The following is a 22,639-nucleotide window of genomic DNA, read 5'->3' as shown; positions in this document are numbered from 1 at the left end:
ATATACTGAATTGATGTTTTACTCCTTTTATACCAAACAGACTTAGAAGTAGACACTAGATGGCAGTATAAGTACATACTCATTACTCTTTGTCAAATCACTGTTCTGTTTTAAACAACAATAATATTAAGTCATTAAAAGTACATTCCCTATCTTCCCTTATCTGCAGACATTTTCGGTGTATGTTTTACACTTTCAATTTCATTACAATTTCAATTTGCTCCAGCACATTTACCCCCGCACCTTAAAAGCATTTGTGAACTGTTGAGCGCGATCTATCAAGCAAATTTTTGTTGATAAATGAAAGATTATCATCACACTTCAACATCTCTAACATTTAAATGCTGCCTCTTTGCTAGGTCAGCATTGCGAATACAAATATATCCTTAATTGTCTTACCCAGGATAAATAAAAGTTAATTCAATATATAAATACATGTCAACTAAACTAGTAAAAGTTCATATACTACTTGAGGGATGACACGATGTCAAATAGTTCCAAAAACAATTTGAAATGTGGACTCGTCAGACCACAGATCACTTTTCCACTTTGCATCAATTCATCTTAGATGATCTAGGGTCCAGAGAAGCCGGCGGCGTTTCTGGATGTTGTTGATAAATGGCTTTCGCTTTGCATAATAGAGCTTTAACTTGCACTTACAGATGTAATGACAAACTGTATTTAGTGACAGTGATTTTCTGAAGTGTACCTGAGCCCATGTGGTGATATCCTTTAGAGATTAATGTTGTTTTTTGATACAGTGCCATCTGAGGGATCGAAGGTCACGGTCATTCAATGTTTGTTTCCGGCTATGCTGCTTAGGTGGGGTGATTTTTCCAGATTCTCCGAACCTTTTGATGATATTATGGAGCGTAGATGTTGAAATCCCTAAATTTCTTGCAATTGCACTTTGAGAAACGTTGTTCTTAAACTGTTTGACTATTTGCTCACGCAGTTGTGGACAAAGGGGTGTACCTCGCCCCATCCTTTCTTGTGAAAGACTGAGCATTTTTTGGGGAAGCTGTTTTTGTACCCAATCATGGCACCCACCTGTTCCCAATTAGCATGCACACCTGTGGGATGTTCCTAATAAGTGATTTTTGAGCATTCCTCAACTTTTTCAGTATTTTTTGCCATCTTTCTTGACTTCTTTGTCAGGTGTTGCTGGCATCAAATTCTAAAGTTAATGATTATTTGCAAAAAAAAAAACATTCAAACATCAAATATGTTGTCTTTGTAGCATATTCAACTGAATATGGGTTGAAAATGATTTGCAAATCATTGTATTCCGTTTATATTTACATCGAACACAATTTTCCAACTCATATGGAAACAGGGTTTGTAGACGCCCCTGCTTATTTCAGCAAGACAATGTCAAGCCACCTGTTACAACAGTGTGGCTTTGTAGTAAAAGAGTGCGGGTACTAGACTGGCCTGCTTGTAGTCCTGACCTGTCTCCCATTGAAAAGTCTAAAATACCACAACGGAGACCCTGGACTGTTGAACAACTTAAGCTGTACATCAAGCAAGAATGGGAAATAATTCCACTTTTAAAAAATGTGTCTCCTCAGTTCCCAAACGTTTACTGAGTGTTGTTAAATGGAAAGGCCATGTAACACAGTGGTAAAAAGGCCCGTGCCAACTTTTTTGCAACGTTTTGCTGCCATTAAATTCTAAGTTAATGATTATCTGCCAAAAAAGAAAAATAAGCTTCTCAGTTGGAACATTAAATAGCTTGTCTTTGCAGTCTACTCAAAGGGCTTTATAAATACAGTTGGTATGGCATGGTATGGCATAATATGGTATGGTATGGTATGGTATGGTATGGTATGGTATGGTATGGTATGGTATGGTATTCAATTAAATACAAGTTGAAAAAGACTAGGAAATTATTGTATTTTGTTGTATTTTACCATTTACGCAATGAGGCAACTTCACTAGTTTGGGGTTTTGTAGTTAAATAGTCATAATAACTAAGTCATAATAAACATATTATGTTATGTTCATATTTTCAGTCTTACAAACCTAACTGAAGGAAGAAGTGTCAAGAATCAAACTGAGGATGGAAAATAATTCAAAAGAATGAACATCAAAACTTTTGGAGCTTGTGTTTTCTTCATGCTGTTAACTATCTGTCTCGCTGCACAAGCTGGGAAGGACTCGCTAGGTTAGAATACTGATAATTCGGTTTACTTTGCAATTAGGTAAACGCAGTCTCAAAGGAATATAACCTGCACGAACCCTTTCTGACGAAACATTTACATTTCGATGTCCGGGCCCCTGAGACCTAGGGCTCTTGGACTGCGGCCCTATTCATGATGTGTAAAACCGAGGACTATGGTGCGGTTTGTTTTACTGTGGTGCAAAACGAGTGGACCGTACATGGCGTGAAGGTAATGACATCTTTTAATTTTAATTTGAAAAAAAAACAAAAACAAAGGGTTTAAACAAAAGGCGCTCTCAGAGGAGGTACAAAACTTGGCTATGAAACAAAACTATTACTACAATGTAAACTATGGACATAAAACAAAACTTGCAAACTATGGCATGAATAACAAAGCTTACGGGGAATGAGAAAAGAGCATGGACCATCAGCATGGAGCAAGGGTGATAGATGGTGATGCCGCCAGGGTGACTGCCTGGCAACTACAGGCTTAAATAGGTGCAGTGATGACAGGTGCGTGAGTCCAGACAAATTAGGGGCGTGAGTCGTGAACACATAACAGGCGAAAACTGACGGGTTGGCGTGGTGACAAAACAAACAAGAGTGCCCAATGAATCCAAAACAAAACAGAACGTCACCTGAAAACATGACATGATGTACAAACCCTGTTTCCATATGAGTTGGGAAATTGTGTTGGCTGTAAATATAAACGGAATACAATGATTTACTAATCCTTTTCAACCCATAATCAATTGAATGCACTACAAAGACAATATATTTGATGTTCACATTGATAAAAAAAAAAATGTTGTGCAAATAATCATTAACTTTAGAATTTGATGCCAGCAACACGTGACAAAGAAGTTGGGAAAGGTGGCAATAAATACTGATAAAGTTGAGAAATGCTCATCAAACACTTATTTGGAACATCCCACAGGTGTGCAGGCTAATTGGGAACAGGTGGGTGGCAAGATATAAAAGCAGCTTGATTTTTTTTTTTTGCAAATAATAATTAACCTAAAATTTCATGGCTGCAACACATGTCAAAGAAGTTGGGAAAGGGCATGTTCACCACTGTGTTACATCACCTTTTCTTTTAACAACACTCAATAAACGTTTGGGAACTGAGGAAACTAATTGTTGAAGCTTTGAAAGTGGAATTCTCTCCCATTCTTGTTTTATGTAGAGCTTTAGTCGTTCAACAGTCCGGGGTCTCCGCGGTCGTATTTTACGCTTCATAATACACCACACATTTTTGATGGGAGACAGGTCTAGACTACCCACACTCTTTTACTACGAAACCACGCTGTTGTAACACGTGGCTTGGCATTGTCTTGCTGAAATAAGCAGGGGCGTCCATTATAACGTAGCTTTGATGACAACATATGTTGCTCCAAAACCTGTATGGTTAATGGTGCCCTCACAGATGTGTAAGTTACCCATGCTTGGGCACTATTACGCCCCCATACCATCACAGATGCTGGCTTTTGAACTTCGCGCCTATAAAACAATCCGGATGGTTATTTTCCTCTTTGTTCCGGAGGACACTACGTCCACAGATTCCAAATATAATTTGAAATGCGGACTGGTGACAACCACAGAACAATTTTCCACTTTGCATCAGTCCATCTTAGATGAGCTCGGGCCCAGCGAAGCCAGCGGCGTTCCTTGGGGTTGTTGAGAAATGGGTTTTGCTTTTAACTTGCACTTACAGATGTAGCGACCAACTGTAGTTACTGACAATGGTTTTATGAAGTGTTCCTGAGCCCTAGTGGTGATATCCTTTCCACACTGATGTCTGTTTTTGATGCAGTACCGCCTGAGGGATCAACGGTCCGTAATATCACCGCTTACGTGCAGTGATTTCTCCAGATTCTCTGAACCTTTTGATGATTTTACAGACCGTAGATGGTAAAATCCCTAAATTCCTTGCAATAGCTCGTTGAGAAATGTTGTTCTAAAACTGTTTGACGATTTCCTTACAAATTGGTGACCCTTGTCCCATCCTTACTTGTGAATTACTTAGCATTTCATGGAAGCTGCTTTTATACCCAATCATGAGACCAACCTGTTCCCAATTAGCCGGCACACCTGTGAGATGTTCCAAATAAGTGTTTGATGAGAATTTTTCAATTTTATCAGTATTTACTGCCACCTTTCCCAACTTCTTTGTCACGTGTTGCTGGCATCACATTTGAAAGTTAATGATTATTTGCAGAAAAAAACATTTATCAGTTTGAACATCAAATATGTTGTCTTTGTAGCATATTCAACTGAATATGGGTTGAAAATGATTGGCAAATCATTGTATTCCGTTTATATTTACATCTAACACAATTTCCCAACTCATATGGAAACGAGGTTTGTAGTTGACTAGCCCTGTTATAAACTGTAAGTAGGTTACATATAATTACTGGATCCGATTAAAATCATAACTTAGTGTGATTATTTGAGTGGGCCTCGGGCCCCTCTGTAGTGGAAAGTCATAAGAAACACAAAACATGCACGGTTGTGTGCTTTCTTATAGTTTTTCTATTTATTCGAGCCGTCTTTTTTTAATAAGTTGGTCAAACAATGTCAGTGTTTGGATTGGTACTTTTTGAGCATTTATTAAGGGTGTCAAAAAACAAATCAATTTTCAGATGAATTGTGATTCTTATTTGATTAAAAAATGTTTTTTTTAGATTATTATTTTTTCCAGTTTGTCCTGTTTGGCCACTTAGAAAAGTCATATAGTTGTTGTAGATAATCTGTAGATATCTGCTGCACATATTTACTTTAGAAAATATACTTCTCTTCTTGCCTTATTTGTGTTTGACTTTATGAAATTGGGCGGAATTTTACCCTTTTAAGTAATATAAAAATGTATCAGAGCTATTTTTTGGAGGGAAGTAGTTCATCATAGAACTGGCATCCAATGTTAATACAATAAAAAAAAAAGCATTGCTTTTGAATTGAGAATCGATTCTGCATCAAATTGTTACCCCCAGGAATCGAATTGAATCGTGTGGTGCCCAAATTTTCACAGCCCTACTATTTACCAATACCACGATAATAATGATAATCCTGATCATTTTGGCCACGATAACCGTGATATGAAGTTTTCGCATCGTACATCTCTAACATTTTCACACACACACACACACACATTCTTGTAATTGTTACCTTTTTGAGACCTCCGAAAAATGCTGACCTCTTTAGGACCTTTATATATAAAGATTTGAATTTACAACATTAATAATATATACAAACTATGCAAATATTTAAAAAAAGATTTTAGTTCATTTATGGGGTGGCGGGGGGGTGTTTTTAATTGTTTTTTAATCTACATTATTTACAGTATGTCTCTATAAACATATTTATTAATTTTTTTAAATAATTTTGGCCAAAGGGGGCGCATTTCAAATTCTTACACACACTTGTTGTTACATCCCTTGGCCAGAGGGGGAGCACTTCCAATTTTTAAACACACTTGTTATTTCATATGTTGACCAGAGGGGGGAGCACATTAAAAACAAGCCACTTCTTATCGGGATCCCCAGCGAGAACATTCAGAAGCCGCAATACATACAGAATAGTGCTGCTAGGAGCCTGATGAGAGTGCGGAAATACGACCATATCACACCAATCCTCAAATCCCTTCACTGGCTTCCAGTTCCACTCAGGATTGAATACAAGGTCTCCCTACTAACCCACCAGTGACTCCATGGAAATTCCCCCCTATACCTCAAAGAACTACTGACGCCCAAATCCTCCACACGACACCTCCGCTTCAAACAGGCGAACCTCCTCCAACCTCCAAGGACAAAGCTACAAACTATGGGAGACTGGGCTTTCTGCTCTGTGGAACGCTCTCCCTGACCACCTGAGGGCACCACAGACTGTGAAAGATAAAAATAAAAAAAAAAAAAAGGCTTAAATACCCTTCCTTTTAAAAGAGCCTTTTTATAGATATATGCATAATAGACTGTCCTAGTTTTTATTTTTATTCATTTTTATTATATTTATTTTAATGCTTTTATTACACTGTAGCACTTTGAGGTGGTTTGCTCAATGTAAAGTGCTTTTTACAAATAAAATCTATTTTTATTATTATTATTATTATTAAAACCGACACAGAGTCAGTTTGAAAAATTCCTCCTTTTTGAGACCACCCTCAATTAGAGGGCTGCAAATGAGACATTCTCTAATAGATGCAATGGTTTTCCGTATTGGGACCATGATATATGTCATAACTTGTTCACCGATCCTCTTCCTTTTTGACGTCTCAAAAAAGTTACAAATACAAGAACACACACAAACACACACAAACACATACTGATTATTATTTGGAATGGGGATCAAGTTTTTCATCATGACTTGTGGGGACCACCCTTTCTACAGTTTGTGGAGGCATGAAAAAAATGTGGTAAAATGGCCACTGTCCAGTTAGCTCATACACGTCTTTAAATATCTGGATTGATGAAGTAATGTGATGTTCATACTAACTGGGGACCCTGGGTAAAAAGAGTTAATATGGTTCACGGGGACCAAATTTAAATAATTTTGCATAATTCACACAAATTTGTATGTGTTAGAAAAATTGTGTAAATTGTATGTGAATTATCAAAAAACTTTCAGCTCTCTTTGATTCCATTGAGTAGTTGAGAGCTGTCCTTCTTCGACCAAGCAAGGTCTTGGGGCATTCCGCTGTGTACATTGGAATGCGACGAGAGGGGTTTTCTTTTGTCCTCAAAGACCTGCCGAAGCTGAAACCAGGACGACCCCGGCCCAAGGCATCGTCTTCTTTTGTCTTCGATGTGACCGAAAACAGTGACTGTTTGTATGCTCCCCATTCCTGTTTTGACATGTGTTGTTGCGTAAACATTGAATATCTAAATAAAAGAGGAGACGAAACCTTTTCGTCAGAGCTTGGTGCAGGAACTGTGGAAGGTGTACAGAGGCCATTTCTCTCCTCAGATCTGAGTCCAAATTTAAGTCTGTCTCTGTTTGATTCCTTGGCTTTTTGTCTTAATAGATGTCAACAATGTTGGAACCTGACAGTACGTGACTACGGAGGACCATTTAAAAAAAAAAGTTCAAATTAAATATGACATGATCCTCAGAATACATCACTACAGCTGTCCTCTTATAGGACAGGTGGAAGTGATTAACTATACACGGAAGAAGTGTGAGCAGAGCAGCGAGCGCAGTACCAGCTACAGCCCGATGAAGGGGCTTCTGTGCAAATGTCTCACACTCAAACTAACCAGTAAACATGTTTTATGGGCCAAAGCTTAAAAATCACAGAATGGATCGGACTATCATTTAAAAAGGTTTTCCTTTAGGGGACCTGTTTTTTTGGTCAGAGATCCCCTAATGGTGACTGTGTAAACAGAGCCATGTCCCCATTAAGTAAGCATTGCCAGAACACACACACACACACACGCACACACACACACACACACACACTCCGTGAGACTCTCAGCATTAAGTCAGCTATGACAAAGACTTCCAGTTACTAGCTCAAAAAATACAGTTTTCAGGTTTATAAAAAGAAACCTCGCCATCCCAACAGTTAAAAAACGCGTTTAGACCTCAAAGACGGCGGCGAGTCATGTCTACCAGAGTCTATCGGATCCCAGGTGCCCGTCTGCAGATGGCCTACAGGGGTCACGTGTGCGCCAACGGAACCGAGCGATCTGTAACGATCCCGCTTTATGAGAGCAGATCCCAGGTGGGTTCTCACAGGTATGGAGTCATAACCTTGACTGCACAATGTATGCCCTCACACGCACACACACACACACACACACTCACACACACACCGGGTATAAATCCAAAGTGATGTCAACAGCAGGACACGTAATCAGGGAAAAGGGGTCAATCACTGGTGAACATCTGATGGATGGATGACGGTGACATGTGTGTTTGTGAAAAGGTACACGAGTCGTTTCAGCCATTAGAGAAAGGTTCAACTACGGAAAACGTGTTATTCTATTCAACGTCTCACATTATCACACACATTGCTTCAAGTCTTTCAGCAAGCTCGGAACTAAACAAAGTATGACGTTTGACTTCACTGGATTATGATTAAGTATGAACAGGTGAAGCAGGGGGGTCCAAAATGTGCCCATTTTCCACGTGTTTTTTTTATTAGGGCCCGACAAATGTTAAAGACAAATTGAACACGACCCTGGTAAAACAATAGATCCAAACAAAAAGAAAAGAAACTGAAAATGCTTGAAAGTTGGTCATTTCCCAACCAATATTCTACAACATGACGACGTTTATTCAATGTCGGGTTCTGACGTTGAGTTGACCATTGAGGTTTGGTAATTTCCCAACCAATATTCTACAACACAAATACAACATTCAAACAAGATTTTTTTGAATACGTTTATTCAATGTCAGGTTTTGACGTTGATTTTACCATTTAAATTTGGTAATTTCCCAACAAACACTATACAGCACTAACACAACATTGAAACAACATGCTTTTTGACAACGTTTAATCAATGTCAAGTCCTGACGTTGCTTTGACCATTGAATTTTGGTCATTTTCCAACTATTATTCTACAACACAAATACAACATTGAAACAACATGCTTTTTGATGATGTTTAATCAAGGTTGGGTTCTAATGTTGATTTGACCATTGAAATTTGGTCATTTCCCAACCAATATTTTACAACCCAAATACAATGTTGAAACAACGTGCTTTTTGACAACGTTTAATCAATGTCAAGTCCTGAGGTTGATTTGACCATTGAATTTTGGTCATTTTCCAACTATTATTCTACAACACAAATGCAACATTGAAACAACATGCTTTCTGACAATGTTTAATCAATGTCAGGTTCTGACGTTGATTTTACCATTGAAATTTGGTCATTTCCCAACCAATATTCTACAACACTAATATAACATTGAAACAACATGCTTTTTTCCAACGTTTAATCAATTTCAAGTCCTGGCGTTGATTTAACCATTGAATTTTGGTAATTTCCCAACCAATACTGAACAATACAAATACAACGTTGTAAAAACATGCTTTCTGACAACGTTTAATCAATGCCGGGTTCTGAGGTTGATTTGACCATTGAATTTTGGTAATTTCCCAACCAATATTTTACAACCCAAATATAACGTTGAAACAACGTGCTTTTTGACAACGTTTAATCAATGTCAGGTTGTGACGTTGAGTTGACCATTGAAATTTGGTAATTTCCCAACAAACATTATACAGCACTAACACAACATTGAAACAACATGCTTTTTGACAACGTTTAATCAATGTCAAGTCCTGACGTTGCTTTGACCATTGAATTTAGGTCATTTTCCAACTATTATTCTACAACACAAATACAACATTGAAACAACATGCTTTCTGACCACGTTTAATCAATGTCAGGTTCTGACGTTGATTTTACCAGTGAAATTTGTTCATTTCCAAAACAATATTCTACCACACAAATACAATGTTGAAACAACATGCTTTTTGGCGATGTTTATTCAATGTCGGGTTCTGACGTTGATTTGACCATTAGATCTTGATAATTTCCCAACCAACATTCTACAACACTAATATAACATTGAAACAACATGCTTTTTTACAACGTTTAATCAATTTCAAGTCCTGGCGTTGATTTGACCATTGAATTTTGGTAATTTCCCAACCAATATTTTACAACCCAAATATAACGTTGAAACAACGTGCTTTTTGACAACGTTTAATCAATGTCAGGTTGTGACGTTGAGTTGACCATTGAAATTTGGTAATTTCCCAACAAACATTATACAGCACTAACACAACATTGAAACAACATGCTTTTTGACAACGTTTAATCAATGTCAAGTCCTGACGTTGCTTTGACCATTGAATTTAGGTCATTTTCCAACTATTATTCTACAACACAAATACAACATTGAAACAACATGCTTTCTGACAATGTTTAATCAATGTCAGGTTCTGACGTTGATTTTACCATTGAAATTTGGTCATTTCCCAACCAATATTCTACAACACTAATATAACATTGAAACAACATGCTTTTTTCCAACGTTTAATCAATTTCAAGTCCTGGCGTTGATTTAACCATTGAATTTTGGTAATTTCCCAACCAATATTGAACAATACAAATACAATGTTGTAAAAACATGATTTCTGACAACGTTTAATCAATGCCGGGTTCTGAGGTTGATTTGACCATTGAATTTTGGTCATTTCCCAACCAATATTTTACAACCCAAATATAACGTGCTTTTTGACAACGTTTAATCAATGTCAGGTTGTGACGTTGAGTTGACCATTGAAATTTGGTAATTTCCCAACAAACATTATACAGCACTAACACAACATTGAAACAACATGCTTTTTGACAACGTTTAATCAATGTCATGTCCTGACGTTGCTTTGACCATTGAATTTTGGTCATTTTCCAACTATTATTCTACAACACAAATACAACATTGAAACAACATGCTTTCTGACAATGTTTAATCAATGTCAGGTTCTGACGTTGATTTTACCATTGAAATTTGGTCATTTCCCAACCAATATTCTACAACACTAATATAACATTGAAACAACATGCTTTTTTCCAACGTTTAATCAATTTCAAGTCCTGGCGTTGATTTAACCATTGAATTTTGGTAATTTCCCAACCAATATTGAACAATACAAATACAATGTTGTAAAAACATGATTTCTGACAACGTTTAATCAATGCCGGGTTCTGAGGTTGATTTGACCATTGAATTTTGGTCATTTCCCAACCAATATTTTACAACCCAAATATAACGTGCTTTTTGACAACGTTTAATCAATGTCAGGTTGTGACGTTGAGTTGACCATTGAAATTTGGTAATTTCCCAACAAACATTATACAGCACTAACACAACATTGAAACAACATGCTTTTTGACAACGTTTAATCAATGTCAAGTCCTGACGTTGCTTTGACCATTGAATTTTGGTCATTTTCCAACTATTATTCTACAACACAAATACAACATTGAAACAACATGCTTTCTGACAACGTTTAATCAATGTCAGGTTCTGACGTTGATTTTACCATTGAAATTTGTTCATTTCCAAAACAATATTCTACAACACAAATACAATGTTGAAACAACATGCTTTTTGGCGATGTTTATTCAATGTCGGGTTCTGACGTTGATTTGACCATTAGATCTTGATAATTTCCCAACCAATATTCTACAACACTAATATAACATTGAAACAACATGCTTTTTTACAACGTTTAATCAATTTCAAGTCCTGGCGTTGATTTGACCATTGAATTTTGGTAATTTCCCAACCAATATTCAACAATACAAATACAATGTTGTAAAAACATGCTTTTTGACAACGTTTAATCAATGCCGGGTTCTGAGGTTGATTTGACCATTGAATTTTGGTGATTTCCCAACCAATATTTTACAACCCAAATACAATGTTTAAACAACGTGCTTTTTGACGTTTAATCAATGTCAGGTTGTGACGTTGAGTAGACCATTGAAATTTGGTAATTTCCCAACAAACATTATACTGCACTAACACAACATTGAAACAAGATGCTTTTTGACAACGTTTAATCAATGTCAAGTCCTGACGTTGCTTTGACCATTGAATTTAGGTCATTTTCCAACTATTATTCTACAACACAAATACAACATTGAAACAACATGCTTTCTGACAACGTTTAGTCAATGTCAGGTTCTGACGTTGATTTTACCATTGAAATTTGTTCATTTCCTAAACAATATTCTACCACACAAATACAATGTTGAAACAACATGCTTTTTGGCGATGTTTATTCAATGTCGGGTTCTGACGTTGATTTGACCATTAGAACTTGATAATTTCCCAACCAATATTCTACAACACTAATATAACATTGAAACAACATGCTTTTTTCCAACGTTTAATCAATTTCAAGTCCTGGCGTTAATTTGACCATTGAATTTTGGTAATTTCCCAACCAATATTCAACAATAAAAATACAATGTTGTAAAAACATGCTTTTTGACAACGTTTAATCAATGCCGGGTTCTGAGGTTGATTTGACCATTGAATTTTGGTGATTTCCCAACCAATATTTTACAACCCAAATACAATGTTTAAACAACGTGCTTTTTGACAACGTTTAATCAATGTCAGGTTGTGACGTTGAGTAGACCATTGAAATTTGGTAATTTCCCAACAAACATTATACAGCACTAACACAACATTGAAACAAGATGCTTTTTGACAACGTTTAATCAATGTCAAGTCCTGACGTTGCTTTGACCATTGAATTTTGGTCATTTTCCAACTATTATTCTACAACACAAATACAACATTGAAACAACATGCTTTTTGATGATGTTTAATCAAGGTTGGGTTCTAATGTTGATTTTACCATTGAAATTTGGTCATTTCCCAACCAATATTCTACAACACAAATACAATGTTGAAACAACATGCTTTTTGACGACGTTTATTCAATGTCAGATTCTGACTTTGATTTGACCATTAAATTTTGGTCATTTTCCAACTATTATTCTACAATACAAAATACAACATTGGAACAACATGCTTCTTGACAATGATTACTCAACGTCAAGTTCTGACGTCGATTAGACCATTGAATATTGGTCTTTTCCCAACCAATATTCTACAACACAAATACTACGTTGAAACAACATGCTTTTTGATGACGTTTATTCAATGTCGGGTTCTGACGTTGATTTGACCATTGAAATTTGTTCATTTCCCAAACAACATTCTACAACACAAATACAATGTTGAATCACTGTGCTTTTTCACAATGTTTAATGAATGTCAGGTTGTGACGTTGAGTTGACCATTGAAATTTGGTTATTTCCCAACCAACATTCAACAACACTAACCCAACATTGAAACAACATGCTTTTTAACAACGTTTAATCAATGTCAAGTCCTGAGGTTGATTTGAACATTGAATTTTGATCATTTTCCAACTTTTATTCTACAAAACAAAATACAACATTGAAACAACAAGCTTCTTGACGTTTATTCAACGTTAAGTTCTGACATGGATTAGAGCAGGGGTCACCAACCTTTTTGAAACCAAGGGCTACTTCTTGGGTACTGATTAATGCGAAGGGCTACCAGTTTGATACACACTTAAATAAATTGCCAGAAATAACCAATTTGCTCAAACTTACCTTTAAAAAATAAATTAAAAAAAAAAATTAAAAAAAAAAAAAATATATATATATATATATATATATATATATATATATATATATATATAAATTGATATTTCTGTCTGTCATTCCGTCGTACATTTTTTTCCTTTTACAGAAGGTTTTTTGTAGAAAATAAATGATGAAAAAAACACTTAATTGAACGGTTTAAAAGAGGAGAAAGCAGGAAAAAAATTTAAATTTAATTTTGAAACATAGTTTATCATCAATTTCGACTCTTTAAAATTCAAAATTCAATTGAAAAAAAAACAAGAGGAAAAACTAACTAATTCGCATCTTTTTGAAAGAATTAAAAAAAGAATTTATAGAACATCATTAGCAGTTTTATTAAGATTCATTTTAGAATTTTGATGACATGTTTTAAATAGGTTAAAATCCAATCTGCATTTTGTTAGAATATATTACAAATTGGACCAAGCTATATTTCTAACAAAGACAAATCATTATTTATTCTAGATTTTCCTGAACAAAAATTTTCAATGAAATTCAAAAGACTTTGAAATAATATTTAAATTTGATTCCAAAGATTTTCTAGATTTGCCAGAATATTTTTTTTTATTTTAATCATAATAGGTTTGAAGAAATATTTCACAAATATTCTTCGTCAAAAAAACAGAAACTAAAATGAAGAATTCAATTAAAATGTATGTATTATTCTTTTCAATAATAAAAAAAAAAATTTACTTGATCATTGATTTAAATTGTCAGGAAAGAAGAGGAAGGAATTTAAAAGGTAAAAAGGTATATGTGTTTAAAAAGCCTAAAATAATTTTTAAGGTTGTATTTTTCTCTAAAATTGTCTTTCTGAAAGTTATAAGAAGCAAAGTACAAAAATAAATTAATTTGTTTAAACAAGTGAACACCAAGTCTTTAAACAGGCCAGTGGGCGACTCATCTGGTCCTTATGGGCGACCTGGTGCACCGCATTGGTGACCCCTGCATTAGACCATTGAATTTTGGTAACTTCCCAACCAATATTCTACAACACAAATACAACGTTGAAACAACATACTTTTTGACAACTTTTAATCAATATCAGGTTCTGATGTTGATTTTACCATCGAAATTTGGTCATTTCCCAACCAATATTCTACAGCACAAATACAAAGTTGAAACAACATGCTTTTATACAACATTTAATCAATGCCGGGTTCTGACGTTGATTTGACCATTGAATTTTGGTCATTTCCCAACCAATGTTCTACAAAACAGATACAACATTAAAACAACATGCTTTTTGACAATGTTTAGTCAATATCAGGTTCCCAACCAACATTATACAATACGAATACAACATGGAAACAACATGCTTTTTGACAACGATTATTCAATGTCAGGTTCTGACGTGGATTTGAACACTGAATTTTGGTCATTTTCCGACTATTATTCTACAACACAAAATACAACATTGGAACAACATGCTTCTTGACAACCTTTACTCAACGTCAAGTTCTGACTCGATTAGACCATTGCATTTTGATCTTTTCCCAACCAATATTCTACAACACAAATACAACGTTGAAACAACATACTTTTTGACAACTTTTAATCAATGTCAGGTTCTGACGTTGATTTTACCATTAAAATTTGGTCATTTCCCAACCGATATTCTACAAACATAAATACAACGTTGAAACAACATGCTTTTTGACGATGTTTATTCATTGTCGGGTTCTGACGTTGATTTAACTGTTTAATTTGAGTCATTTCCCTACCAACATTCCACAACACAAATACAACATTGAAACAACATGCTTTTTGACGACGTTTAATCAATGTCAGGTTGTGAGCCTGATTTGACCATTGAATGTTGGTAATTTTCCAACCAATATTTTACAGCACAAATATAAATTTGAAACAACATGCTTTTATACAACATTTAATCAATGTCGGGTTTTGACGTTGATTTGACCATTGAATTTTGGTCATTTCCCAACCAATATTCAACAACACAGATACAACATTAAAACAACATGCTTTTTGACAATATTTAGTCAATATCAGGTTGTGACGTTGAGTAGACCATTGAAATTTGGTAATTTCCCAACCGATATTCTAAAAACATAAATACAACGTTGAATCAACATGCTTTTTGACGATGTTTATTCATTGTCGGGTTCTGACGTTGATTTAACTGTTTAATTTGAGTCATTTCCCTACCAACATTCCACAACACAAATACAACATTGAAACAACATGCTCTTTGACGACGTTTAATCAATGTCGGGTTGTGAGCCTGATTTGACCATTGAATGTTGGTAATTTTCCAACCAATATTTTACAGCACAAATACAAAGTTGAAACAACATGCTTTTATACACCATCTAATCAATGTCGGGTTTTGACGTTGATTTGACCATTGAATTTTGGTCATTTCCCAACCAATATTCAACAACACAGATACAACATTAAAACAACATGCTTTTTGACAATGTTTAGTCAATATCAGGTTTTGACGTTGAGTTGACCATTGAAATTTGGTAATTTCCCAACCAACATTATACAGTACGAATACAACATGCTTTTTGACAACGATTATTCAATGTCAGGTTCTGACGTGGATTTGAACACTGAATTTTGGTCATTTTCCAACTATTATTCTACAACACAAAATACAACATTGGAACAACATGCTTCTTGACAACGTTTACTCAACGTCAAGTTCTGACTCGATTAGACCATTGCATTTTGATCTTTTCCCAACCAATATTCTACAACACATATACAACGTTGAATCAACATGCTTATTGACATTTAATCAATGTCATGTTCTGACGTTGATTTTACCATTGAAATTTGGTCATTTCCCGACCGATATTCTACAAACATAAATACAACGTTGAAGCAACATGCTTTTTGACGACGTTTATTCATTGTCGGGTTCTGACGTTGATTTAACTGTTTAATTTGAGTCATTTCCCTACCAACATTCCACAACACAAATACAACATTGAAACAACATGCTTTTTGACGACGTTTAATCAATGTCGGGTTGTGAGCTTGATTTGACCATTGAATGTTGGTAATTTTCCAACCAATATTCTACAACACAAAGCTTTGAAACAACCTGCTTTTTGACAAAGTTTAATCAATGTACGGTTCTGGTCATTTCCCAACCAATATTCTACGACACAAATACAAGCTTGAAACAACATGCTTTTTGACAACGTTTAATCAATGTCAGGTTGCGACGTTGATTTGACCATTGAATTTTGGTTATTTCCCAACCAATATTCTACGACACAAATACCCGGTTGAAACAACATGCTTTTTGACAACGTTTAATCAATGCCGGGTTCTGATGTTGATTTGACCATTGAATTTTGGCTATTTCCCAACCAAAATTCTACAACACAAATACGACATTTTTACGACGTTTCATCAATGTGCGATGTTAATTTGACCATTGGAATTTGGTCATCTGCGATGAGGTGGCGACTTGTCCAGGGTGTACCCTGCCTTCCGCCCGATTGTAGCTGAGATAGGCGCCAGCGGCCCCCGCGACCCCAAAAGGGAATAAGCGGTTGAAAATGGATGGATGGATGGAATTTGGTCATTTCCCAACAAACAACGTGGATCCAATGTTAAGACAGCTATTTTGCAACGTTGTTTCTAAGTCAGTTTTAAAGGACATGAACTTCGCGTCAATGTCTTGTCCCCGCTGGGTACGTTTTTGTGGTTTTCCGCAAGCAATCAAAAAATGGAGTTGGCTGTATAATAATATTAATGGGAATGAAGATAAAAATAAATGTAATATGTGAAAGGGGTTAGACTAGGCAAGGCCAGGTCATTTTAAAGCACAGTTTTTACGCAAGACAATCGCTTTATAAATTACGAGAAGGTGAATAAAATAATTTTAAAAAAACAAATTGAAAAAAAATATATATATATTAAATCTAATTAATCTAGAAAATGCTTGCAAACCCCTGATCTGAAATAATGAGTTGGTCAGCTTTGTCAATGAAATAGTGGTGGCCAAATGGGAGGAAAATGTATCAAATAATGCATGAAGTAACTAACGAAACCTGCGCACGCACACACACACACACACACACACATTTATTCAGATTGAAAACATAATCCACCTCGGGATCAATTCATTTTCCAAAAATCCAAGCAGTGTACTCACCTGTTAACTATATATGTTTCTACTCTTTACCAGAGAAAGTGAAAGATGTTATCAACTACTGCTTGAGTCTTTAATCCTTTAGTGAAATCCCAGAAAGAAAAAATGTAAAAAAAAAAATAAAATAAAAGGCTTTAGACACTTTGTGTCTAAAGTTTCTTTTTTCATTTGGAATCAAACATCCTGGATTTTTCAAAGTGATAAGTCCACGGAAAAGCAGCTAGATCCAGACATCCCACTTGTTATGGTCTTCACGGACTGACTGATGGGCGGACGACGAAGCAAACGAGTTCACTTTTCTATGAATCTACCCATGACTACACTAACGCACACAAATTAGGAAAGGACACCGCTAGTTTTCTAAAGAGTGATACAAAGTTAACCAATTGCTACATGGATTTGCAAGGCCACGAATCGAAATGTGGATCGATTGAGACGCTGCAAGATGGTGATGCGGAAGGGAACGATCCGCGATAAAGTCCATTCCCTTCCAAAGCTCATGTCAGTCTGTCTGTGGGGACAGGCGTCTCTCTGTCACCCTACGGAAGCTAGGGTGACAGAGAGAGAGCGAGATGGGGGTGGTGTAAGACAACACACGTGCTAGTCCAGAACTGCAGGACAACATTATATTTGTTTGACCTTCTAGTCCAGCTGTGGAACGTACAGTAGGTAAGGTTGTGTTTTGGCCTCGTTCCTGAGAGAATCCTGTGTGTCAGTGAAGCATTAAGGACTGGGACTATCCGGGACTAGCCGCAGTGTGCTGAAACCACAACCAGGTACCATCTGGTTTAATTGAATTGAATCGGATCGAATCGTGTGCTGCCCAAAGAGTCACCTCCCTACCAAATAATACATTGCAAAAAATGGTTTGACTCAAGAATCATGGTGAAAGGAGAATCGGTTCGGAATCATTCATTACCCCCATGAAGCAAATTGAATCGTCCGGTGCCCCAAGATTCATAGCTCTACCAAATAATACACTGCGAGAAATGGTTCGAATAAATAATTTTTTGTGAATGGAGAATCGATTTTGAATCGGGTCGTCACCCCAGGAATCGGATCGAATCGTGTGGGGCCCAAAGATTCCCAGCCCTACCGAGGAGATAATGGATCGTCTCCTTCTCTTTTCGGAGTTATCTGGTCAAGGATGCATTCTTCACTCGCGGTTTGGAGCGTCCTGGCTTAGATGTTAGAGCAGCCATTCTCGTCACTGTCGTTGTGTCCTTGGGCAAGACACTTCACCCGCCTTGCTCCCAGTGCCACTTACACTGGTGTAACTGTAGCTTAGATGCAGATAATTGGTTTCTCACTGTAAAGTGTTTTGAGTCACGAGAGAAAAAGCACTAGGTAAAAACTAGGGCTGTGAATCTTTGGGCACCACACGGTTCGATCCCATTCCTGCGGTGACTATTCCATTCAAAATGGTCTCTTAATTCACTACGATTCTTGATTCAAACCGTTACTCGCAATGTATTATTTTAATAGGGCTGTGAACAATTCGAGTCGATCCAATTCAATTCCTGGAGTGATGATTCAATTAAGGATTGATTCTCCATTCACCACGATTCTTGATTCAAACCGTTTCTCGCAATGTATTATTTGGTAGGGCTCTGAATCTTTGGGCACCATACAATTAGATTCGATCCAATTCCTGGGTTGAATATTCCATTCGGAATCGATTCTCCATTCACCACAAGTCTCAATTCAAACCATCCTAACAATGTATTATTTGGTAGGGCTGTGAATCTTTGGGCACCACACAATTCGATTCAATCCGATCCGATTCCTGGGATGACGAGTCTCTTCAGAATCGATTCTCCATCCACCACAATTCTTGAGTCAGACCATTTCTCGCAATGTAATATTTGATTGGGCTGTGATTTTTTTTTTGGCCACTACATGATTCGATTAAATCCAATTCCTGGGGTGAGGATTTGATTCAGAATCGATTCTCCATTCTCCAAGATTCTTGATTCAAACCGTTTTTCACAATGTATTTTTTGATAGGGGTGTGAATCTTTGGGGAACCACACGCTTCGATTAGATCCATTTCCTGGGTGGAATATTCCATTCAGAATTGATTCTCCATTCACCACGAGTCCTAATTCAAACCATTCTCGCAATGTATTACTTGGTAGGGCTGTGAATCTTTGGGCACCACACGATTCAATCTGATTCCTGGGGTGACAATTGCATTCAGAACCAATTCTCCACTTACCCCAATTATTTAGTCAACCCGTTTCTTGCAATGAACCAAGAATTGTGGTGAATGGAGAATCGGTTCTGAACCGAATCGTCACCCCAGTAATCGGATCGGTTTGAATCGAATCGTGTGGTACCCAAAGAGTCACAGCCCCTAGGGCTGTGACTCTTTGGGCACCACACGATTCGATCCGATTCCTAGGGTGACAATTGCATTCAGAACCAATTCATTCACCACAATTATTTATTCAAACTGTTTCCTGCAATGTATTATTTGGTAGAGCTGTGAATCGATTCGATCCGAATCCTAGGGTGACAATTGCATTCAGAACCAATTCATTCACCACAATTATTTATTCAAACTGTTTCCTGCAATGTATTATTTGGTAGAGCTGTGAATCTTTGGAGCACCACACGATTTGATTTGATCCGATTCCTGGGGTGACGACCCGATTCAAAATCGATTCTCCATTCACAAAAAATTATTGATCCGAACCGTTTCTCGCAGTAAAGCTATGAATCTTTGGGCACCAGACGATTCACTTTGATTCTTGGGGGTAACGATTGATTCCGAATCGATTCTCCAGTCACTTTGATTCTTGATTCAAAACGTTTTTTGCAATGTATTATTTGGTAGGGCTGTGACTCTTTGGGCAGCACACGATTGGATCAGAATCAATTCAGAATCGATTCTGGATTGAAAAGCAACACTTTTTTTAATAACATTGGATGCCAGTTGTATGGTTAATTAATTATATTTCTCCATAAAATAGACAAACAACTCTGATATTTTTTTAACATTACTTGAAAAGAAAACATTTTTTTAAATAAAATTCTACTTAATAAGGCAACCAGAGAAGTACTGTATTTTTTGGACTATAAGTCGCAGTTTTTTTCATAGGCGCGACTTATACTCAGGAGCAATTTATGTGTGAAAGTATTAACACATTACGTAAAATATCAAATAATATTATTTAGCTCATTCCCGTAAGAGACTAGACGTACAAGATTTCATGGGATTTAGCGATTAGGAGTGACAGATTGTTTGGTAAACGTATAGCATGTTCTATATGTTATAGTTATTTGAAGGACTCTTACCATAATATGTTTCGTTAACATACCAGGCACCTTCTCAGTTGGTTATTTATGCGTCATATAACGTACACTTATTCAGCCTGTTGTTCACTATTCTTTATTCATTTTAAATTGCCTTTCAAATGTCTATTCTTGGTGTTGGGTTTTATCAAATCAATTTCCCCCAAAAATGCGACTTATACTCCAGTGCGACTTATATATGTTTTTTTTTCTTCTTTATTATGCGTTTTCGGCAGGTGCGACTTATAGTTAAAAAAATACGGTATCCAACACTTCTCTTATCTAAAGTAAATCTGTACAGCAGATATAAATCATCTACATCAACAATACAATTTGTCTGAGTGGCTGGACAGGACAGATTGAAAAACGAAAATTTAATATATATTTTTTTAAATCGATTAAAAAAATTGTTTTGTTTTGTTTTTTTGGACAATGCGAGCATAAGTAAGAAGGAAGATGTTGGATGTCTCTTATTTTCACTTTTTTAATACTGAAAGCGAGAGGATGTGGTTGCTTAAAGAGAAGGAAAAAGGGAATAATTAGGAAGGAGGATGTTGATGGAAGTGTGTGTGTTGTCAAGGTATGCTGAGCAAAATGCACCAACAAAAAAAAAAACCTTTAGAAAACACAAAAGACTTAGTCAACCTACCTATTGTTAGATTTAAGAGCGGCCCAGAAACGACGCATAGGTTGAAATGAGAAGCAAAAAAGCAAGGAGAAAAGTTGAGGTCTTCATCATAAGAAGGGTAATTAACACAGTGGCGGATTCCAGAAGTTAGGAGCGGAGGCGGTGAAGGGAGGAGGCGGCGTGGGCTGCAGAGGGGAAGGAAGCGATGGACGAGGAAGGAGGGACCACTGAAGAGGAGGGCCACAAAAATCCCCTTCCTCTGTGCGGGTCCTGGCGTCGCTTGGCCTCCTGGCGCGGCTCATAAATAGAAGAAATTGTTGAGCAGGTAAATGGCAAAGTAGATGAGCAGGCAGAGGACGGAGAGCGCCAGCAAATGAAAAGAAAAAGCGCCTCCCAGCAGCGCGATGAGGAAGAAAAAGAAGAGAAAACGAAAGATAAAAGCAAATACTCCAGTGGCCTCCGTCTTCTCCAGCTTGGACGCGGGTGTTGTGGGGATTGGCTAGCGCCAGTTGTTCCCCTTTCCCGGCTGCCTTCTGCTCGCCCCCAGAAAAACCTTCCCGTCCAAAAGAAGCATGGGCACGGATGTTCCTCCGGTCCCTTCCCCCCCCTCCCACCCCCCGGACTCGCTCCCTCAACTCTGCTCGGACTCACACAGGTAAGACATTGTTACGGCCGTGGCGACACGTGCCGTGGGAGGGGGAACGAGGCATTGGGGGGTGGCGGTCCGCTGCTTCGAGTCCAGCAAGCGCTGCCTGCATCATGTGGGGAAGATGTGAAGCTGGAACCGTCTCCCCTCTCCCGCCCATCCCTGCGACGGAAAAGGACGGGAGGAAAGGGAGGTGGGCCCACTCGCCGCATTAGTATTCATTGAAAGAGTGTGAGAGGAGGCAAGAGATGGGGAGGAGTGGAAGGGCCTACAAATGTCTAGGAACCTGAGCGCCGCTTCCCAATGATGAGAGGATGGCTCCCCCTAGAGGCGATAAATAGTACGCGGCTCAGAAAGTTCACATCAGCCAAGTAGACCAAGCTTCAAGGTTGTGAAAGTGTTGCTATGCAAGCAAAACAACTTGTATTCTCCTTCTTGGGATCCTTTCAAGCAGTTCTTTAGGGCTCGGATGGGCACGTGATTTGTGGGGGATGACCATTAGGCCCTTTTCCACCAAAAGTTCAGGAACTTTAGGTTCCTGGAACTTCTGGTTCCCGGAACTGGAG

General features: G+C 37.3%; 1 protein-coding gene across 1 annotated transcript in view; it reads right to left on the bottom strand.

The window, feature by feature from the left end:
* Positions 1-21,951, bottom strand: part of LOC133541130 (glutamate receptor ionotropic, NMDA 2B-like) — a 553,382-nt gene extending 531,431 nt beyond the window's left edge. The window contains exon 1 of the mRNA XM_061884238.1: positions 21,449-21,951. The gene's annotated coding sequence lies outside the window, so the exon portion shown is untranslated. The remainder of the gene's footprint in view (positions 1-21,448) is intronic.
* Positions 21,952-22,639: the final 688 nt, after the last annotated feature.

This window comes from Nerophis ophidion, linkage group LG23 (assembly GCF_033978795.1).
Source record: "Nerophis ophidion isolate RoL-2023_Sa linkage group LG23, RoL_Noph_v1.0, whole genome shotgun sequence".
Classification (NCBI taxonomy): Eukaryota; Metazoa; Chordata; class Actinopteri; order Syngnathiformes; family Syngnathidae; genus Nerophis; species Nerophis ophidion.
This window is presented reverse-complemented; position numbering and strand designations above follow the sequence as displayed.